The 21,972-nt window shown below is 42.0% G+C and overlaps 1 pseudogene across 1 annotated transcript in view; it reads right to left on the bottom strand.

Moving 5' to 3' along the window:
* Positions 1 to 6,426: 6,426 nt before the first annotated feature.
* LOC145441742 (inter-alpha-trypsin inhibitor heavy chain H6-like) overlaps positions 6,427 to 21,972 on the bottom strand; it is a 58,649-nt pseudogene continuing 43,103 nt past the window's right edge. Inside the window, exons 10-13 of the transcript XR_013915883.1 lie at positions 19,999 to 20,574; positions 19,135 to 19,313; positions 17,046 to 17,205; positions 6,427 to 11,424 (exon numbers count right to left, since the gene is read on the bottom strand). The product of XR_013915883.1 is annotated as an inter-alpha-trypsin inhibitor heavy chain H6-like (transcript). The remainder of the gene's footprint in view (positions 11,425 to 17,045; positions 17,206 to 19,134; positions 19,314 to 19,998; positions 20,575 to 21,972) is intronic.

Below are 21,972 nucleotides of genomic sequence, written 5' to 3'. Positions count from 1 at the left end.
GCCAAGGAAAAAATATATTTCCACGTGAAAAAAGGTTTGTTAGCCAAGGAAAAAATATATTTACAAGTGAAAATGGTTTCTTACTCTGGGTAAACGTCAGATCTCCAAAGGAAAATAATATGTTTAGTCAGGTAAACGATGGACCGGCAAGTGAAAGTGGTAATTTTACATAGGTAAACGTCGTGGGTTCAGTGTCGTTGGTCTTGTTAAACGTTATCGCTTGACGTTGGTATACTATTACGAGTGTGAAAAGGCTATGCACGTCTTGTGCGGAGTATCGCGACAGTGAACATATTTTTGGTGTGACGAAACAAGATCGTTGTTTACATGTTAATGCATTTCGATTGCCGAGTAGTTGTACAACAGAGAGGAGTCTACAGTTAGTTCGTGCTGTATGTCCCGACGAAAACCACAAGACCGCATGTAAATCTATTAGCACAAGTCGATGATGTTGATATAGTGTTACTTGAATTAATTATTACCTATTTACACAACATAAAAATAAAAATTCATGTCGTAGTAAGTAAGTTTCCTGAACTCGTGCTTGATGAAAACGAATGGTGACAAGTATGCGTTTGTGTTTGAGTGAAAAAGAATTATTTAGAGTAGTGACAGTTTGTGGCCAACGAATGCAAATCGATCATGATATTACAATATACGCTTTCGTCAACATAACGACTTGGTGTAGAAATACTTTCACGTTTTTTTGAATAACTGGATTCTCGAGACTTGTTACTTGTACGATGTACCGTTGGTGTGCAAACTATAACGACCATTTTGTATGATAGTATGTTTTAGTTGTGAGGACAACCATATGATGACTCAGCACTTTTCGGTAGCAAAGTAGATTGATCTATGTGAAAGATGTAAGGATCGTGACTAGAAAACATATGTACTCTGTTGTTGGAGTATCTGGTTTATTGTTATGAAATTGACAGAACCCTCGGGAAGTGGGTATGCTTTTCTTTCACGAAAGTTTACGCGGCTCCGTTGTAATGAATTTGTGTTAACTAAACTTGGATGGATACCGCAATTGCGCTCGACTTACACATGGTATTCGCATACTGTACGCATACAAACTTTTGTGTAAACAACTCTGATGTTTCTGTTCGTACTATTGTTGTGTGTTGAACTATTTGATTAATAAGATACATGAACAACCATTCAGACAATAAAGGTCTTGAGGTAACGAAACAGTTTGAAAGCGTCACCAATCATTGTACAGGTTCGTAGCATGGGAATATCGAGTAAAGTTGATTACTTTGTGTGATGTAAATATCTTTCGTACTTTTGTAAGAGTAGTGGGGGTCTCATGAAAAAGTAACTAGTTGACAAAAAAAACAAAATATTGAATGAAGGTTCGTCTGTTGTTTTCATAAGTCAAGAGAGTGAAAATTGTTGTTGTTGTTTTTGTTACACTAAATCGAATTAGTGTGAAAGCGTCACCAATCATTGCGTATGTTCGTAGCATGAGCGAATATATTCGTGTACCATGAATATCTTTCATATACACTTAGTATGAAATGAGATGCGTGGAATAATAATTAGTGTCCTACAAAAGTAAAACTTGTTGTGTTTGCTTGTGTACTTTTTATCATTGTTTGTTGTTGAAAGACGGGTGAGTTTACATTTAAATATAGTAAGGAGGACAACTCGAGTAATAAATTTTGCTCGGTTGAAAATACCGGTCGATGGAGTAGCAGTATCAATATGAGTGGTATATTATTTTTCGCGAGATGCACCAATCTTCTAAGCATAACTTGTCAAAAATATATCGGGTCATAGAAAAGTAGTCGGTTGTTATGAACTCGAAACAAATGTACTTCGATTATCACGATGATGGAAATTACGACCAACACAGTATTTCGTAAGTGAATGTGTATCGTTTGGTATGTTCAGCAGTCACTAAATGACGACTTTCAGCGGTTTGGTTTCATGTCGGGATTTATTATTTGGGGGTTCAAAAACAATCAATACTATAAATGAACAACAATGCAAAACACGTGGATTACAGTGTAGCAAGTACTTCCTTGATATTACGATTGTTGTGTACCAAACATTTCTAACTGAATTGAATGCATCTAGCAAACATATTCCAATTTACTTTTGTAATGATCAAAGTATGTGAAATGGTGCGAATGGATTAGGTATTAATCAAGCGGCGGTATGTCAATTAACCTAGTGTGATATCTTGACACCGGGTAATGTGCGAAAGTGTTTCAATTCTCACTGCTGATTACGATGATAAAGTATTGTACCGGTTATTGTTTAACAAAGGAAATTGTTGTTTCATCTTTAGTCTTGGTTAGTGGAGACAATTACATTTGTAAAATATTTTCTGATATCCGCGATACGCAGGGTGATATGTACCAAGGTGGAATAATTTTCCATTCAAGAACATTTCAGACACGCATAGTTTTACAACTCAATATGTTAATAACAACAGTACTGAAAAGTTTGTTGCTGTCATAATAACCTTTACCACAACGCCGGGTCTAATAATTAACGCGAATAATTTAATAATCAAGCCATGATCAACTATTGCATATGGCACATCAATGTATCAATCCTTATGTTTGCAGAATGGTAACTTTCGATATAACACCAGCGTTCGATTGTAAGAAATGAAGTCGCAACTATACGTTGATCAGACTTTCAAATCTCGTATACTCAAACATATTATGTTAATCTCAAATCACCTGCACCGAGTGGTAATTACTTTTGTCTTACAAAATATATCGCATAGTAATCTCTTTTTCTTGTGGTATAGTAACGACTTTTACAGTTGAACAAAAAAGACGAGTTGGTGGTATATGCCTAAAACCGAACTTGCTATGGATTTTAGATTGTAGCGATTGTATGGACTCGTGTATGCTTGGCTGTTTTCATACTGATACTGCTTGAGTTGGTTGGGTAAGTTACAAACGGATTGACTTGACAATGTTTTCGTGGTTGACTCTTTGAATATGGTAAGATGTCGAGATGTAATACTATTTCCGTACACTCAATTACAACAAAACATAACCCGCATTCAAATAAGCCGTAAGCTACAAGTGGATTTAAAACTTGACGCTGTTTTGTGGTTAACTCAAGTCAGTGGTCATATTTGTGTTGATTTCAGGAATGATCATGACGAGTTGGTCGGGTAAATTAGTGATAGTAACTGTGGCCGTACAGAGTTGCTGACATTCAAACATATTTTACGCTGTAATATGCGGATTTTATTGTGATAAATTATTTCTCAGTTATTGTTCAGACATCCAAATCTCGTATATACTCAAAATATAATATGTTTATGTCAAGTCATTTATGTGTCGATTAGTAAATAGCTTACTTTGTCTTCAGAATTCACACTACGCCAAAGTCAAAATATTTCGTTTCGGATTATCTCAATTTACCTATAGAACATCTCGCGAATGGATTCCGACACCGTACTATAACTAGATCGCTATGTCTGATGCATTATCGCGTCACCGACGTAGGATTTTACAATTATTTCACACCTTTTTTGAATAAGCGTCAACTTCACAGAGGATTAGGGTTGGGGCAGAAATAAGTGAAAATTTGTCGGTATTCGAATCACCGTCTACGCCGGCTCTGTTATTCGTTACTTATTAAATTTTACCAGTGAAATCCGGTTCTGTGACAAACTAAGTACCAAAATAGTATCTTGTGAGTGATTGGAATGTATGTAACAGCAAGTCGCGAAAGATGGTTATGTCCGAGACAATATCTTGTCAGCGATCGCGGGGTTTGCAACCTATTTCACACCTTTTTGAAGTGTTAGTTTGTGAACGCGGCTATTGTTAGTATCACCGTCTACGCCGGTTATGTGGCAAACCAAATACCAAAATATTACATTGTCAACGATCGGCGTGTATGTAACAGCGAGTCGCGAGCGATGGTTATGTCTTAGGTATTATCTTGTGAGCGGTCGCGGGATTTTACCAATATTTCACACCTTTTTGAATAAGCGTTCACTTCACAAAGGATTAGGGTTAGAGCGGAAATAAGTGGCAATTTGTCGCTATTCAAGTTACCGACACTGGCGGTCTGTTATTCGTTACTTATTAAATCTTACGAGTGAAATCAAGCTCTGTCCCAAACTGCTTACGAAAATTTCACCGCGTGAGTGATCGATATGCCTGTAACATCAAGTCGCGTATGTCTGAGACATTATCTTGTCAGCGATCGCAGGGTTTGCAAACTATTTCACACCTATTTGGAGTGTTAATATGTGAACGCGGCTATTGTTGGTATTGGAGTCGCCGTCTACGCCGGCTCCGTGGTAAACTAATTAGCAAGCAACTGATTCCTAGATTTAGCAAACTATTTCACACCCTTTTTGGTGAAAGTACGACATGCCGCTAGCATTCTATCAACGAAAGTACGAATCATCGCCGCGTCCATAAGAATAACGATATATCATTGTCGTACTCGCCGTAATTTGGAATATACACATTAACTAAGGACCAATCACATGACTATTTACTTGATACATATTCAACACCGTGCCGCCGCGCCTATACCCACAACGTTAGTAAAATCATCTCTCCTGAAAGGTCACCATGTCACCGCGCCTATACCTGAAAAGGTAACCATGCCACCGCGAGTTTTCACGGCACCGTGCCGCCGCAGCCTATACCCGAAAAGGTAACCATGCCACCACAGCCATAAGACACAATGGCACCGTGCCACCCCCGCCATAAGAGATAAGGGTCACCGTGCCACCCCCGGTTTCTCGGCACCGTGCCACCCCGCCCATAAGAGCCCCACCCACCTCACGACCGATCTATACTACTACTATCGCAATTCCAAATTGACGAAAGTCTGGCGCGTAATTCGTTCGATGTCAGGCTCGCGCTCGTGGAATCAAGTAAACCAATTGGCCTCGAACGGCGCGCTAATCACAGGCAATGCCAACATGGCAAACACACTGGCTCGGCATTTCGCTTCAACCAGTAGTGATGAAAATATAGACGTATTACACCGCCAACGTCGCTCCGAGTTCTGCAGCGTCACCATTCTCGCAGCCCTAGCCGAAATTCCGAGCGATGACATTATGAACCTACCTTTCACCCGCTCAGAATTGTCTGATGTTTTGCGACTTAGGAAGAATACTGCGCCGGGTATTGATGGAATCTGCTCCGCAATGCTTCTGAACCTCAGTGACTATAGCCTCCAAAAACTTCTTGATTCTATCAATAATTTGTGGGTTACGGGCCAGTGCCTAGCATCTTGGCGGCATGCAATTGTTGTGCCTATTCTAAAAGATAGCAAACCCGCGAATAATCCCTCATCTTATAGACCAATTTCTCTGACGAGCAACATCTGTAAGACAATGGAAAGGTTAATTAATAACAGACTAACTTGGTGGCTTGAACGGAATAGAATACTGCACCCACGTCAATGCGGCTTTCGACGCAAACGGTCTACTCGAGATTGCATAATATCACTACACGACGATATCTATAAATCATTATTCAATAAAAGATTTGTTTTAGCGGTGTTTTTGGACTTTGAAAAGGCCTACGACATGGTTTGGAGAGACGGACTCTTACTTAAACTGCGGAAAATTGGCCTTACAGGAAACATACTGCGGTGGGTGCATTCATTCATTAACAACAGAACTTTTCAGGTTCGTCTCGGTAACACCTTATCAGACACGTTTGCGCTCGATAATGGTATTCCACAAGGAAGCGTGTTGTCTCCGACTTTGTTTGCAATCATGATCAATGACCTCCCTCATGACCTAACGACTAACATCAATGTATTTGCAAATGACGTATGCATTTGGGATATCGGGCTAAATGCTTGTGATATAGCCTCAAACGTGCAAGCCTCGCTAAACTCCATTCAGGAGTGGTGCCACCATTGGGTATTCAAAATTAACGCTAAAAAGTCGGCCGGTGTGTTGTTCACGAGAAAGCGCAAGTACCCTAACATCAATTTACTCATCGGACAGGTCGAATTGCGATTAGAACGAGAGTTTAAATATTTAGGGATGACATTTGATGCAAAACTCAACTATGGCCCGCATTCGCGTATGGTAGTCGCAAAGTGCTCAAGACGGCTCAATGTATTAAGGGCATTGGCTGGTACTACCTGGGGTGCGTCGAAGTCTTGCCTTATGATCGTATACAAAACTTTGATAAGATCAGTCATGGAGTATGGTATTGAGGCGTATTTATTCTCGCCAAAATACGTATTGAAAGCGCTACAGTTGCTTCAGAACAAAGCTCTGAGAATATGCAGTGGTGCAATGTCGAGTACGCCATCTTATGCATTACAGCACTCGTGTCATGAACTGCCTATGCACTTGCGACATCTGCAAGCCTGCCTCGCCTATCGCTGCCACATCATGGCAATCGAAAACCACCCATGTACACCACTAACGGAGCAGAGTTGGCATGAAATTTTTCCAGATTCATTTCGATTCGGAACTTTTAATATGCTCACAAGGTTGAATGAGGCCATAAAAGACTTGAAAATAGCAGAATATAATATTTATCCCGACGCTCCATGGAATGAACAACCATGTTACACCGTCGATACGCACTTGCAATTGATCATATCCAACATACAGCACCCTGATGTAATCAAGTTTGAATCCAACCACTATTTTCTGTCTACATACGATTCTTATATACAAATATTTACTGATGGATCGAAAACGAAATTTAGATGTGGGGCAGGATTCCACGTAAAAGGACTCGGAGTCGATTCCCGCATTGCCTTGGATGGAAATTGGGCGCGTAGCGAGTGCCCAGAACAGTCAAACATAGCTGATTCCCGCATTGCCTTGGATGGAAATTGGGCGCGTAGCGAGTGCCCAGAACAGTCAAACATAGCTATACTATCGGATAATCTAAGTGCCCTTCTCGCTCTGCAATCTCGACAAAGTGATAATCAGATTGTTTCCGATATAATTATGCTTTGCAGGAGCCTTTCTGGGCGTTCAATACGGGTCACCTTTATCTGGATTCCAGGACACAGGGGCGTTGGTCGAAACGAAGAGGCAGATCGGCTCGCAAAATCCGCAGCATCAGACGAAAGTCCTGACATCGCTCAGACCCACAGTCTAACTCCAAAAGAATGCAAACCCATCGTTACTGACCATTGCTGGAATAAGTGGAAGTCTGAACTAGTCAACGAAGACTCGCACTACCAAGGTCTCATACGCACTGATGCTGAATTTCGCGGAATTTCTTGTCTCTCACGTCGTGAGTCGTCGATCCTGATCCGACTCCAAACTGGCCATTGCGGGTTGAACGAACATCTGCACAGGATCGGATGCCATGAAAATGGATTATGTGAACTGTGCGCACAGCAGACATGGGTGATTACTTTATGAATGTAATCGATTGCGATTACGATTACTTCGGAATCACGCGATTACGATTACGATTACGATTACAGCAAAATCAGGAAGTAGTCGATTACGATTACGATTACATTGGAAAAGTAATCATGATTACTCACGATTACATTTGTTTTGCTTCTTAGAACTATACTCTTAAATGATATATTGGAAGACAATACAAGGATTGCGATGAAAAGGCCTAATGAGATATCAACTCTCTTCATACATCATGCGTCATTTGCTTATTACGTCATAATATACCAATTGCCCAACTTTATAGTGGATGATTTATCGCATCCAACAATTTGCATTATTGCCAGGTCTTTACCTGCCGCACCCCAAATTCCTTAATAGGGTGGGGAGCGTGCTCGAAGGGGACTCAAAAGTATTTCGTAAACCAACATAAATTATAGAGCATTTTCGAGAATTTAGATAATTCTTGAAAATGTTCTTCGAGCTTTGCGATTCAAATATCTCTAGTACAGGGGTCACCAACGCGGACCAAATGAGTCGCCTGCGGTCGCTGTAGCAAATATCCAAATGAGAGATCTGAAAGTTGAAGCTGGTTTCATATGAGCAGCAGTTGAACATGGGTCGGCCGACCCCAAGGAACTTACGAACGCAGCCGCTCGGGGCATTGCTTGTCTTCCACGCGGCGGCTCAACGGGAATCTATAGTTAATATTCCCGAGTCTCGACGCGGAGATTGGCACTTCGGCGCGCACTGCAGCAACGCAACTGAGCCCGGAGGAGATGGTGTGAGTTCCGGCGAGTGAGCGTTTTTTGTTCTTGGTAAGGGGCGGAAACCCGGCCCAGTGCTGTGATTGTCCTACTCTAAGTGACGAAATCCAACTGAACACGGATAAACGGCGGGAGTAAGTGGTAACCCGTCGGTCGTCGCAATAATCAGTACACTACACAAGAAGTAGCTTTTTGTGTCAGAACGGTTGGTGACCCCTGCTCCAGTAGATAGCTGGGTTTGAGATGCATACCTCTTCCCCTAAAAAAACATTCATAGGCCATTTTATGGGAACAATCATTTCGGAGCCGGTCAATACCGCGCCACGATCACACAACACACCAAAAGACATGCAGTTTCGGACAACACGAAACTCCACGGGATGTGATACCAAAGAAATACCTTGGCCGAAACTTAGGGTATTCGTCCATTGTCAATAGCCTCACTGGGTGGGCGTGACTAATAGGCCTAACTCCCGTCCTTTCAATCTGGGCGCACAATGCAAATGTCACCTGGCGCATCCACAAAGGAATATAGCCATGACAATTTGTGTGTGCGTCTCACAAAAGGTATTCTTTTAGTCTGCTACGTTCGGGCGAGTACAATATTTGTTGATTATACAACAGACTGGAGGTCGCGAATTAACAACATACAATAAAGTAAATATAATACCATACCAGATGCTATGATTATGAATTACGTGCCCCAGCTCTACAGGTAAATCTGACACTCGGGGCTGAGAGAGGTTATACGTTATAAATGAATAGTAATATAATGCGATTACGAATATTATTGACGAATTCAGTTTTGAAAATTGACCACGGTTGGACAGGGGAACGAATTGCTGTTTTGGCTGAATTGCTGATTCTAGCTTCAACCCATGCTAACATGTCAGGCTATATAAGCGGGTGGTTATGGCCGCAGGTCCAAATGCTAAGTAACGAACTGTGAAATAACGATTGACGCCCGTTTCAAGTAGTTATATAAGAATAAGATATAGTGAACATAAAAATTCTGCCTTCAACTTAATACTTATACTGCGAGCTGCTGTTACGAGAAACGGCGAAGCACGGCTCGGTTATGATATATATCAGCAGCTGTTTATTTGTAATGCTTCGTTGTGGAAACTGCAATGTTTTATTCGACGAGTACAAAATTCCGAATCTTCCTCAGGTGCACGTGCGTACGTAGGCCTCCTGCTCGCCAAGCAGCAACGGTAAACTGCATTTAACTAAGCACAACCAAACATCAATTCATAAGTTGCTATTTGAAACTATAGGCAGAGTGGCGATCCATATCCTGCAGCGAGGTAGGGGCTTCTGTGGTGTATTGATAACCTGATATACACCACGGGAGGTGTTCTTACAATAACACTACAATTTCCATCGCATGTCTGTTTACTATGTGTGAATATTTCTTACGCAATGACGAGCGGAGCTAATGAGTCAGTGGCGTTTGAAAAGAGACGTTTGTGCTATCGCTAACGTGGTATATTATCTCATTCTTGTTCACGAATATTCAGTTTATATCATAGTCCGTGTACAAACAAAAAGTAATCGTTCTTTCACAAAAAAATCGATTAGATATGGGAAGTACTCGATTACGATTACGATTACTTCGGATTTTTTTCGAATGTAATCGATTGCGATTACGATTACTTCAAAATGCTGTAATCGTCGTAATCGATTACGATTACTAATCGCGATTACCCCATGTCTGGCGCACAGCCGGAATCAGTGGAACATTTCCTGCTAAAATGTCCGATATACTCAACTATAATAGACAATATATCATCGAAGCTGCAAGGAACCATGGCGTTAACATTGTATTATCAGAAATTCTCACTAGCCCTTTCACTGCAATGCCTATCATAGAATTTGCACTCCTGTCGAAACGAATAATTTAGAAGTCTTATCCTAATCAAACTTTCGGCCTGGTGCACAAGGCCACAGTAGCTGGGCACCAATAAAAAACCCATACCAACCAACTAGCTTACAGTTATCAGTTGCACAAGACAGATGACGATTGTACGATATTTGAGCTAAATTTGAACTACAACTTCGGGGGTCCAAAAGGGGTCCGCGAATACGAAAAAGTTGAGAACCACTGCTCAAGATCACAGTAAAATTATTACGGCAAATCAGAAACCACCAAAAATGTAAAGCTTTTTGTATATAGAACTGGCGTTTAATATTGCAAAACACAAACAAAAAGCCTCGATACCATTTAAAAACATTTCTGCCTCTGTTCAAGTATGGTATTTGGTATTTGTTGACCAGTGTAAATGTATGGGTCCAAAAGAGCTTCTGATTGGACGATGATAGAGAATCACTTTATTCAAGTTCACCGATAAACCCATTATGTATTAGGCTACAACAACCCAGGTTTCATGATAGATGATTTCAATAACAATATTTAATCTGTTGCTATTGTATGCTAACCGTGCGTCACTAACGAAAGCTGAAATTTGATTAATTTATGAAAATGAGAAAAATTAATACGGAAAAAATCTGACGTGACGGAGAAATTATTAGCACAGAATCGGATTCAGCAACCATAAATTAGCCTAAATCAATCATTAAAATTTTTGACGCTAATTTTTTTCGAAATTCGTAAACGAGTTTTGTCTCGGTCAACTTTTGCCCCCTTAACTTATGATAAATACATCTTAATAAAGTTATGTTTCATTTCTTTGCTGTTCGATTGTTAGTTTGCTTTACTGTGAGTGATATTCCAATTTATGGTGTTGTATTCTGTTATGAAGGTATCGTGTTTTAGCTTATAATTGTATTTTAATGTCAGGCAAAATAGTGCTTTACCCCCTGGCACGTTTTTGGTCATAACTTTTTTTCCCCAAGGTAAAAAAAATGACAAAACCCATCATTGAAAAGCTGATAAAATTATCTTTCCAACGGTATATAATACGTCTTTATAAGAATTTTTTCTAGGTTGACCGAAAATTCTACAGGACTATATCACACTCGCCGAATTTGGATTCACGTCTACTGCCAAGTCACTCTTCATCTCGCAAACAGTTAGCGACTCCGAACTCTGGCTAACTGTGACACGGTCGGAGACGCAGGCTTCGTGCTCGTTCGTTTCGCTGTCCGATTCGACAACACGAAGGCTCAGAATGGTCGCGTTGGTGTCGACCATGAATTTCCATTCACAGAACGTGTTCGGCGGGTAAGCAGCGGAATAATTAGGACTTGATATTGTTCCTTGTCGGAGGCCTACCGAGGAAATCACACGGCCGCACGTAGGCGTCGCTGGTAACGCCACGAATGGAATGATCGTCGGGTCTCTTAAATTCGTCTCGACAACTGAAAACGAGCGATGCACATCAGCATATCATTGCAATTTCGCAATATAAGCTATTAAACAACACTTATTTTAGAGCGCTCTCGCTCACGCAATATTTAACTTGCAATATGTCTATTGCACCACGATGTACAACAAACTGTCCATACAATTTCGCAATATAAGCTATTCATATATATTAGCGCCCTCTTCTTCTCATATTTTATTACTTCCAATATTTCTGCTGCAAGTGAAAGAAAAGTGCTATCAAGCCAGCATGGTTGAGAGGTCTTTCGATTTGCAATAATTGACCTTTGCCGCGCCAGGGCAGGAAATTTCGTCTATCATGACGCAGCGCTGCCAAAAAGATCGTTGGCCATAAAACCTTGGCTAAAACAGACAGCCACATGTTGGTCGAAACCTGTCATATTGATATGTTCCGACGTCAAATATTCCAGTCATTGCAGTTAGAGAAATTTGACCCCCGGAGGAAAATAAAGCACCCCAATTCGAAATTGCCCCTCGCAAAATATGTTTTTCTTCTAGCTTGGTCTGGTATAGGCCTACTTGTGAGCGACTGCAATATATTTCGTATGCCAAAAATCTTTGCGAGAGTTTACGAAATTACATGGTTCAACAAAGTATATATGATGGACCTGCCCGCAGCTAATCCGCGAGCCATTCATCCATAGTCATCAGCTTCACCAATAAATCTGATCATGTGGGCTGAGAGAGCACCAGAATAAATAGTAATGTAACGAGTACTAATAATATTGGCAAAAGTCATTCATCAATTTCGCGCGTATAGAGAACTGCTGCGTCTTCGTTCTGAGTTACATTAATGCTTGCAACTGCGGTCCACATAGTAAGGCAATAAAACCAAATAAATAAGTCTTGCGTTCGCCGTCCCGTGCGTGAATCGCGGGATCTCGATTACGGAAAGAGCTTCAGATTTTGTTTGTGAATCGCACTGAGAAATGGCATTGACGAGATGAAACGAAATAACAGGGGTCTGGGAGACGACGCTCTCGGGAATTTTGGTTGATTTCCAAGCGAGGTGGGGGCATGACCAGTTTCGGTCCTGGGATGGAGCATTAGTGTCCGAGTTGCTAATGTCAAATCAGTGATATCACCATGGAATTTTCAACAGGTCATGATTACTGCCGTAGCGGGTAGAAGTGGGACGCCAATTTCAATGATTCAGGGCACCTTGATCTTGGGAACTGCCTGTAAGGAGTAGGGGAGATGGGGTACCGATGATTTCGAATAAATCTCTACAATAATCCCATGATTACGTCCGTGAATTTGTCTACAATTGCATGCTGGTAGAATATTTCCTCACCTCACATGCAAAAAGTATCGACCTGCATGAGTTATTGAGTTTCTGACAGATTTTTTTCTGTTTTGGGGGGTGTAAGCTATATTTCGATCGACCCTTTCATTTTTCTTTTTAACCCTCAACAGGAACAAACCAGCAATCATTTTTAATACGGCGTGTGGATCTAATATCAGGCTATATAACGGTGCACATTTTTATTCAAGACCATCCTTGAGTTTAGGCCAATGATACCATAGCCAAATCAAGCAAAATAGTTGGACTAACTAGTCACGTAGCAACAAAAGCACGCCTACACATATTACCGCTGCATTTATTAATTAGTAGAGCAAGTTTTTGTTGCAGTCTAATCCGTGGAGATTTGCATATATTTTTCACAAAAGCTGCAGCAAACAATTGCACTCGCATCGATACGTATTCAAGGCACTGTATCAAAACCCAGTACAGGCGACTTCAACAAAATCGATAGCCTGAAAATATTGACCCGAAGAAAATATACTTTTCGGCGGTCCAATCTCAAAGTACGTCAAATCAGAAAGGAAATCAAATGTAAACTACACTGAATAATCGAGCAAAACAGATGACAGATGACAGACAGAACAGATGACGGTTCAGGCGGAGATTTTATAACTTCGGCCTGCGTGCTTCAAGGTGACACCTTGGCACCAGGGCTTAGGAGACGGAGCCGGAGCCCGGAGCCGGAGCCCCGGAGTCGTACATTTTCACCGGAGCTGGAGCCGGAGCCGGAGCTCTACATAAAATTCAGCCGGAGCCGGAACCGGAGCTGGAGCCCGTTATTTGAGGAGTAGCTCCGGCTTCGACGTATTTCATGAGATGCTATTATATATGCAACAACCATATCTGCGGATTTATCATAATTGAACAGCAGGCCTGAATTTTAATGCTGTACGCAGCAATGGCATAGTAAAGTGCGTTCCAGTGCAACTATGATGTTACCGACAATTGACAAGTATTCGTTATGACGTCACAAGCCGGCACGGCGGCACCTATGCCTTCGTTGCTACATCGGATGTTACTTACGGCTGACAGACTCTAGATTACTATAGATAACTAACCTATGGGTAGATTAGTAATCTATATAGACCAGGAAGGGCCAACCTTTTCGGCACACGCAATTGACGAACGAGTGCGCGGTCCACTAGCCGCGCCAAGCGGGTTAAATTTACAAAGTTTATATGTAAACTAGGTCAATAATATTATTACTTGAGTATATTGCGGGTCTACTGTATAATATACCGCCTGATAGGCTCAGTTTGCAAGGACACGACTATTCCGCGTCTGGCCACACCGATATCGAAGGTCTCCGATAATATGCGACAATCATTTCGTGCCTACATTTCACCGTCGACGATCTTTATGCGAGCGCAAACGCGAATGGACTTTCTCCCGTAATTGCGAATACAGTTAGACTCAATCGGGTAAATTAGACGTTTTTCATTTTCAGTAGGGGGTAGGCTACCCACAAGAAATCGTGTGACAATTAAACACGCGAAGCGTGAAGAAAAATTTCACTACTATTTTAGTTTATTGTAATGTACGACGATTTACTGAAAAATCGACTGGACCCTGGACCTGCCAATGCGTCGGAACTGATATTTTAGTCATCAACATCCCAAGTGTCGCAGCCAGAATTGTAATTTTTGGTTCGCATTGCAAGTTCACAATATGAGCAATTCATTTTCGATAATATAATATGAAATTACATCGCGGTTCACGCAAAATCCTCTCACGTGCCACATTTGGCCCGCGGGTTGGCCACCCCTGATATAGACAGGCCCATTCGGTAATTTCAGAGCCGGAGATGGAGCCGGAGCAGTGGTAATAATGCGGCTCCGGAGCTGGAGCCGGAGCTAATGTAAGATAGAAGAGAGCTCCGGAGCCGGAGCTGGAGCTGTTTAAATTTACGGCTGCTACAAAGCCCTGCTTGGCACCATTCTTGTTAGTGATAATCCTTGACTTCGTGCTACGAACGGCCTTCCCGGACAACTCGGATTTCTTTGAATGGCGTCCACGGCAAGGAACGCGTACGCGTACGACTCGCGAGGCTATCCACGTAGGTATTCTTGCCTACGCAGACGACCTCGCCTTGCTTGCCCCTAATACCGCATCGGCACAGCGCCTCATCAACCAACTAGAGGCCGCCGCCGCTCTTATTGGCCTCCAGATCAATGCCAAGAAGACTGAGGTTCTGGCCATACCAGCTCTGTCGGAGAACGCCACACCAATTCAATTGGGAGGAGTCGGGCTCAAGAATGTCAAGAGTTTTATATACCTCGTTATTGACGTCGCGGACTCTGGAAGAGCACTGAAGGCGAGGCGAAGGCCTGGGGCGCGGCAAGACAACTACATAGCCTCTTCCACTCAAGTGCCTCACCCCAGCTCAAGACCCGCATTTTCCGTGCCACTGTCGAGCAGGTTCTTCTCTACGGAATAGAAGCACTCACGCTGACAGAAAAGCTGGCTAAGACACTCAACGCCAACTACGATGCACTCCTCCGCTACGCACTCGGCATCCACCACCCGGAGCACATATCCACCAATGATCTGCGCAAACTCGCAAAAACGGTCCCATGCCGTTTGCTGGCTGCTGAGCGACGCTTCCGCCTAATCGGTCATCTAGTGCGGCATCAAGACGATCAACCAGCCGCCGCCATCATCAACCACATTCCGAGGGAACCATGGCCCAGAGGTGGCTGGAATAGAACCACATGGCGCTCGACAATAGAGACCGAGCTAGCGCAACGCGGGCTATCGCTCGAAGACGCCCACGACCGCCCACGCTGGAGGCGCTTAACAGGGGCCCAAAACTGATTATCTTGATGTTCTTTTGTTTCCTGTTTCCTTTTGCCTTTCATTTAATTGAATCGATATATATATATATATATATATAATAATCGAGCGATCTATTTACATATAGTGCCGAGTAGTACCAGTCAAAGTTTGTAGCAATAAAAATCGAAAAAGTTGCAAAATGTTTCCTGAAAAATAAAAAAATGTAGTGCAAAAAGTTGTATGAAAAAAAATTGAGAGAAGTTGCAAAAAGTTGCTATATAAGATTCCTCCAAATAGCTTTAAACACCATACTAGAGAACTTCTGAGTAGCCTATTTAGGAAGCTGCCGGAACCTGTAAAAAAATTGCAAAATTGGAAAAGTTGCCCTAATCATTACCTGTGACGTTTTATCGCTATAATGAGCTATTTGGAAGTCAAAATCTCTAATTACAGGCAACGTGTACGTATCGTCAAATTTGTAAATTGTGGTTAAATCGAAATATTATTTCATGAGAACATTTGAGGAATGATTTATTCTCTTTTCTCGAAGGTTACTACCAAACATTCGTCTTTGTTTTGCTGTACCTTGGATTATATTGCACAGCAAGAAAAGATGAAACATTTAAGTCTTCGAGCGTATGCCTCATAGGTCCCCAGGTCGTGTTCCTTCCGACCCACCGGGTGGGGACTGAAGAGTGTGTATTCACACCTAAATGGCCTAAAATGGTGGTATGCGAAAACAGAACCCAGAATCCAACTCAGAATTCTATCACGGCCCTAAATCCGACGTTCCTACGTGCATATCTTCCTACGTTCTCATGTGCAAATCTGCATACATCATTTTGTTTAACATTTTGCAGTCGATTTATGCCTCTGTATAAATCCAAGGTAGGTTCTGGTTTCGTGTTCCATAGGTATAATATATTCACACCCGTATGTCAGGTGTGGTACACGGATGGAAATGCACACTCTTTTCGCTGAGAGTGTGTGATCCGTAATACAATGTAGGCCTATGTTATTTAAGCCGGATAAAAAAGAGTCCTGTGAAAATAAAGAAATGGATTTGGAGGTAACATTTTGGCATTTGAGTGATCCGGTTCAGTAACTACTAAGCGGATTTTGACAACCCTCTTATAGTAGTTCATTTTACCGTGTTTCTTTTAATCCCAAAAATGACGAGGAAAATGAGTAGAATATCGCTTCAAAACTATCTGAAAACTCAATTTTGCGAAGAATTCAAAGTCGGCAGCATACCCCGCATCCCCTCTCCCAATACCACTGTTTCACACAGTCGGGTAGGATCATCCTATTCCCATCCATCATCTTCACCCATCTAGGGGGGTCCATTTTTCATTAATACCTCAATTATTCTGATTGATCCCTTTCGAAACAACAACTATTCACAGTATTGGTCGCATCGTCATATTGAGTATTTACAAACGGTTTCATTCCAATCGGAGTGACAAACCTGGAATTGGTCATGACAGCTATATGGAATCAATCTTTTTCGCTTACACTTTTTGTACGTGATTGTGGCGTCTTCTTTTTGTGTTTCTCTCGGATCCATAGTCATTCGGATTTTCAAGATGTTCTTCGTGATCGCAAAGTACTTCGGTCCGTAATAGCGTCCGCCATTGTGTCTAAATATCTCTTGCCTTCGGCTTGTGATAAGTATCTGAAGGTATATGGGATAGCAGGCAAAATATCCCATCCACGTTGTTGATAACTGTCGGCATGTCATGCCGACTCTCGACAACTATGCAACACACCCTTATATATGATGTTTCGTATACGAATTAGGGTTCAGCCTGGTAGCAGATGAAGTCCGGTTTTGGACTCCCAGATCAGCTCAGCTTTGGATTTGGAAATCACTAAACCTGTTCGACTGTCCGTGTCGAAATCAATTGGCGGCACTAACTGTTTTAAAGGGGCGAAAAGCGCATACGAAGAGAGTTATTAGACGTATACGGACAGTATAGGGCGGTGCAAATCGACAAATTCCCTACCGTGGTTCTCACATTTATCAGACACGCCTCCATTTATGCCAGTGAAAAATTTCGCGTTCCCCTTACCTTCATATCACAAAATGAAACCGGAACGGATTGTTTGATGGCTTGGAAGGTGATGATTGTTGATGAGAGAATTCTCAAATATGAAATTCCGACTATACACAGAGCATGGAGGCAACTCGCACGGATCGCGAAAAAACATTCAGTTGACCGCAGCTTCATACCTACCCCCCCCCCTCCCTTCAGATGCTTTCACACCACCCAGTTTGAGAACCACTTCACTAGTCCAACTTCGATCCTGTTTGTTCAAAATGGAATCCCGCTCCGACTAAGTATCAGAAAATTTAATGAGTTCGGCTACGGCCAAAAATTAAAAAAAAATCCCTACTATATCCACACGGGATATGACTAAATCCTGTATACTACTCCCTAATGGGCTTACTCCCTCTGTCAGTGTCAGAAAAAGTACGAATCTGGCTCTCCGATCCGGCCTTATAAGCAAAATTATGATTCCCACTTCAATCCGGCACCGGCCAAAAGTGTGAAAATTCGGCTGGTATAGGGGAGATGTGGTACCGATGGATCACTGGGACCGAAAATACTTTGAAAATTCTGTATGATAATTCCATGATTATACTCCGTGAACTTGTCCACAATTGCTTGCTGGCAAAATCTTTCCTCACATACAAAAAAATTCGACGTGCGCGAGCTATGGGGTCTCTCACAGATGTATTTTGTTTTGGGGGGTGTAAAGTAATTTTATATCGACATATACATTTTTCTTTGTAACCTTCAACACGAACAAACCAGCAATCATTTTTATTGTGAAGTGCAGGGCTTGTATCAGGCTATATAATGGCACCAATTATTTTTTTCAGTACTTTCCTTGAGTGGAATTTTTTTCGATTCATGTATAAAATTCGTAGGGTGGGGACCGATGATACAACAGCCAAATCAAGCAAAATAATCAAGCATACTAATCATAAAACAAATGAAACATGCCTACGTACAGAAAATCTTTATGTAATAATTGCATATGATGTTTTATCGCTATAACGAGGTGTTTGGAAGTCACACTGTCGATTTTCGGGCAATATGTATGTACCCGCAAATTTATAAGTCCGGGCCTAAATCGAAACGTGATTTTATGACAACATTTGAGTTAATATTTATTCTATTTCTTGACGGTTGCGATCAAACATTCTTCTTTGGCTTACTGCAGCTTAGATTATAATACTGAGCAAGAAAAGTTGTCACATCTGAGGTATTTAGGGTATATGTGTCATAGGTCCCAAGGTCGTGTGCCATTGGACCCACCGGGTGGGGACCGATGACACGTTCGAGCAACAAATTTTGAGCGTCCATAAATATTTTTGGAAAAGACGGATATTCATGTATATGTGCGCGATAGGTAGAGCTTGTATCAAAGTGCTGAGCCAGCAAAAGACCTGCTGTTTTCGGCTGAACATTTTGGGGCCAGCGATCATTTTCCAATTTTTGATCCATCGGTACCACATCTCCCATATTCAGTTCACGGACTATCCATGTCCAGCTGTAACGGAAACACATCCGAGAAACTATACATGCAAACTAACCTTAGTAGTAGCTGTTCGCATGCTGTCCACGTATAGATCTATCCATGATCCAAAGGGGAGTATAATTTCCAAATCACAATAGAACGTTGAACTATGATTCGATCGGTGCGAAGGCAAATTGATGGTGCCCTCAGACCTATGCAGTACACCTCCGCAATGGGAAGATACTTCTGGCTTCACTTCAGTTGGCAAAAATGCCGATCATGAAAAAGATTAGAACATAGAATTTGCTTCGCACGCACAATGACTAGTGTCTCATTATTATCTGGACCAAAATCAGGACCATAACCAATCAATGAAGGTGCTCCTGATATATTGCCATAAAGTTCAAGTACCAGAATCGTCCAATTGAGCCTGAGTATGATCTCTGATATGCTGTGAGTAATATTATACATGTACATTTGTACAACAGACTGGCAAGCTTGTGGACAAGGGACAGTTGCATCTATCATGTTAAATTGTGTTTGTTTTTTTATTCCGGATTGAAGTGATGGCCTATGTGATATAACAAAATATACCGGTGGTGCCGCACTGGTGCGCGATCGGAATAAATTTGAGAAACGCTGTTTTAGGCTTAGGAGTCAGGAGGTAAGTAAAGGTATTGTGGTATTCGTGGTAATGGTATGTGATGGTATTGTCGAAGTGTGCCAATGAGACCAAAACTTCCATGCAATTTTTTTTATCTCCAACCAGCGCGGCATCTCTTGATGAGTGTCGGGAGACCGATAAGTTCATATTTTAAGAAGTATCTGATATACCGGCAAATCGCCATATGACATTGGGGTTTGAGCCGAATCATTTCGCGAAAGGGATTTTACACGCCATGTAGCCTATATATAGGTTAATCAAATAACGGAAGCTTACCTGGACGTCGTCGTCGAAATTCAGGTGCAGGATGAAGTGCTGATAGTGGCATCCATCTATGGCTAAGAGTTGACGTTATGCTTGGTTGTCCAGGTTGTCTGGGTTGGCCAGGTTGACCTGGTTGGCCTGGTGGGCAGGGTGCGCAGGGTTGGCCATGATAGTAAGGCTGGTCAGGTTGACCGGGTTGACTAGGTTGACCAGGATGACTGGATTGACCAGGTTGGCCGGGTTGGCCCGGTTGACCGGGTTGGCCAGGTTGACCAGGATGGCGGGGTTGTCCCGGTTGACCAGGTTGGCTGGGTTGGCCATGTGGACCAGGTTGACCGGGTTGGCCTCGTTGACTGGGTTGGCCAGGTTTACCAGGATGACTGGGTTGTCCCGGTTGACCAGGTTGGGCGGGTTGGTCAGGTTGACCGGGTTGGCCAGTGTGTGGAGATTGTCTTCGCGGTGCTTCAGCTCTACCTTGCCTCGTCCCTTCAAAGATATAAGGACACCAAATGGGACGGAGTCTGTTTATAGATCTCTCATGTCGTCCGTGCCGTATGCACGTGGGGAACGGTGGCTCGGAGGAGCTGGCTGTGAAACAAAATAAATGTGGTGATGGAAGGATGTGACTTGGCGATATTATCGTGCAAAGAATCTGTTGATATCGTTTATAGAAGGGATCCGAGTATGGGGGTCGTATTATAAAGACTTCCGAGATATATTGGGCCTGCAGCGGTGTCGCTCGACGAACTTACGTGATCACGATTCTTTGTGAGCGACTCGGAGTAACAGAATTTGTTGTTGTTTTTGTTTCTTAAACAAAAGAACAGGTGCTTATAACCTGTTGGCATTTTGCACCACGGCCAAAGAGTGCGTACAAAAGATAATGCACCATGGTCAATAAATGGCATGTTTATGGTGTTCCTACTTTGGTCATTTTGATCCAGGCTGATATTTTTCATTAATATTCCTGATCTTCCGAATTTTTAGCAGTGTTGGGATGACTCGAGTCATGACTTGACTCGAGTCAGACTCGAGTCACCTTTTTCGTATGACTTGACTTGACTCGAGTCACTTTGCTAAAATGACTTGACTTGACTTGACTCGTCGATTCAGAAATGTGGATTGACTCGTGACTCGGAGCAAAATTCACGAGTCAATTTCAAGTCATCAAGTAATCGGTGTTGATAAAAATCACGGTATCTTGCATATCTTCGGATTGTTCGCGAAACGCTGGTGTAATCCGTGAGAGCGACCAATCATTCAATGATCGTGCGTTTTACTGAGTCTCCATTGTTATCTCACAAATAAATTGACCAAAAACGAAGTTATCGAAGCTTTCAGCTTACGTTGTCGTAAACAAGTAATTTAATAGCAAAATGTCTATTTCTGTCCTCTGTTCTTACCTTAACCAAGCCTCTTGTTTTATTAATTGAATTCGAATATCGGTTACATAGTCCTCAGTCATTGGAGCAGGCTTGAATTGTAACATATCGATTTGTAAATGGGTATTGTATTGCATCTTATCAATTCGTTTCTATATTCTCTATTTCGGCTGGTAACTATAAACTGAGGCTATGCGATTAGCAGTTTTACGTATATGTGAGCGATACGATGCCTTCTTTCGTGTATATATTCAACCCTATATTCGTTCATCTGTTCAAAATCAATGATGACGCAACCGGTATTTCAGACAGCTAGCAAAATGCAATGACGTAATCATACCTCATACTTCGAAAAGGCAGTTTGACTTGAATTGTGACTTGACTCGTGACTTGATTTGACTTGACTCGACTTGACTCGACTTGACTCGAATTACCTCCAAAAATCGAGTGACTTGACTTGACTCGAGTCACCTTCGAAAATCAATTGACTTGACTTGACTCGAGTCAAAATGTGCAATGACTCGAAATGACTCGTGACTCGCAGATAGTGACTTGATCCCAACACTGATTTTAGCACGACCTATTTTCGTTCTAGGTTCATGTA

The sequence above is a fragment of the Botryllus schlosseri genome, chromosome 6, assembly GCF_051294905.1.
Source record: "Botryllus schlosseri isolate E-star chromosome 6, Bs_hap1, whole genome shotgun sequence".
NCBI classification, from domain to species: domain Eukaryota; kingdom Metazoa; phylum Chordata; class Ascidiacea; order Stolidobranchia; family Styelidae; genus Botryllus; species Botryllus schlosseri.
This window is presented reverse-complemented; position numbering and strand designations above follow the sequence as displayed.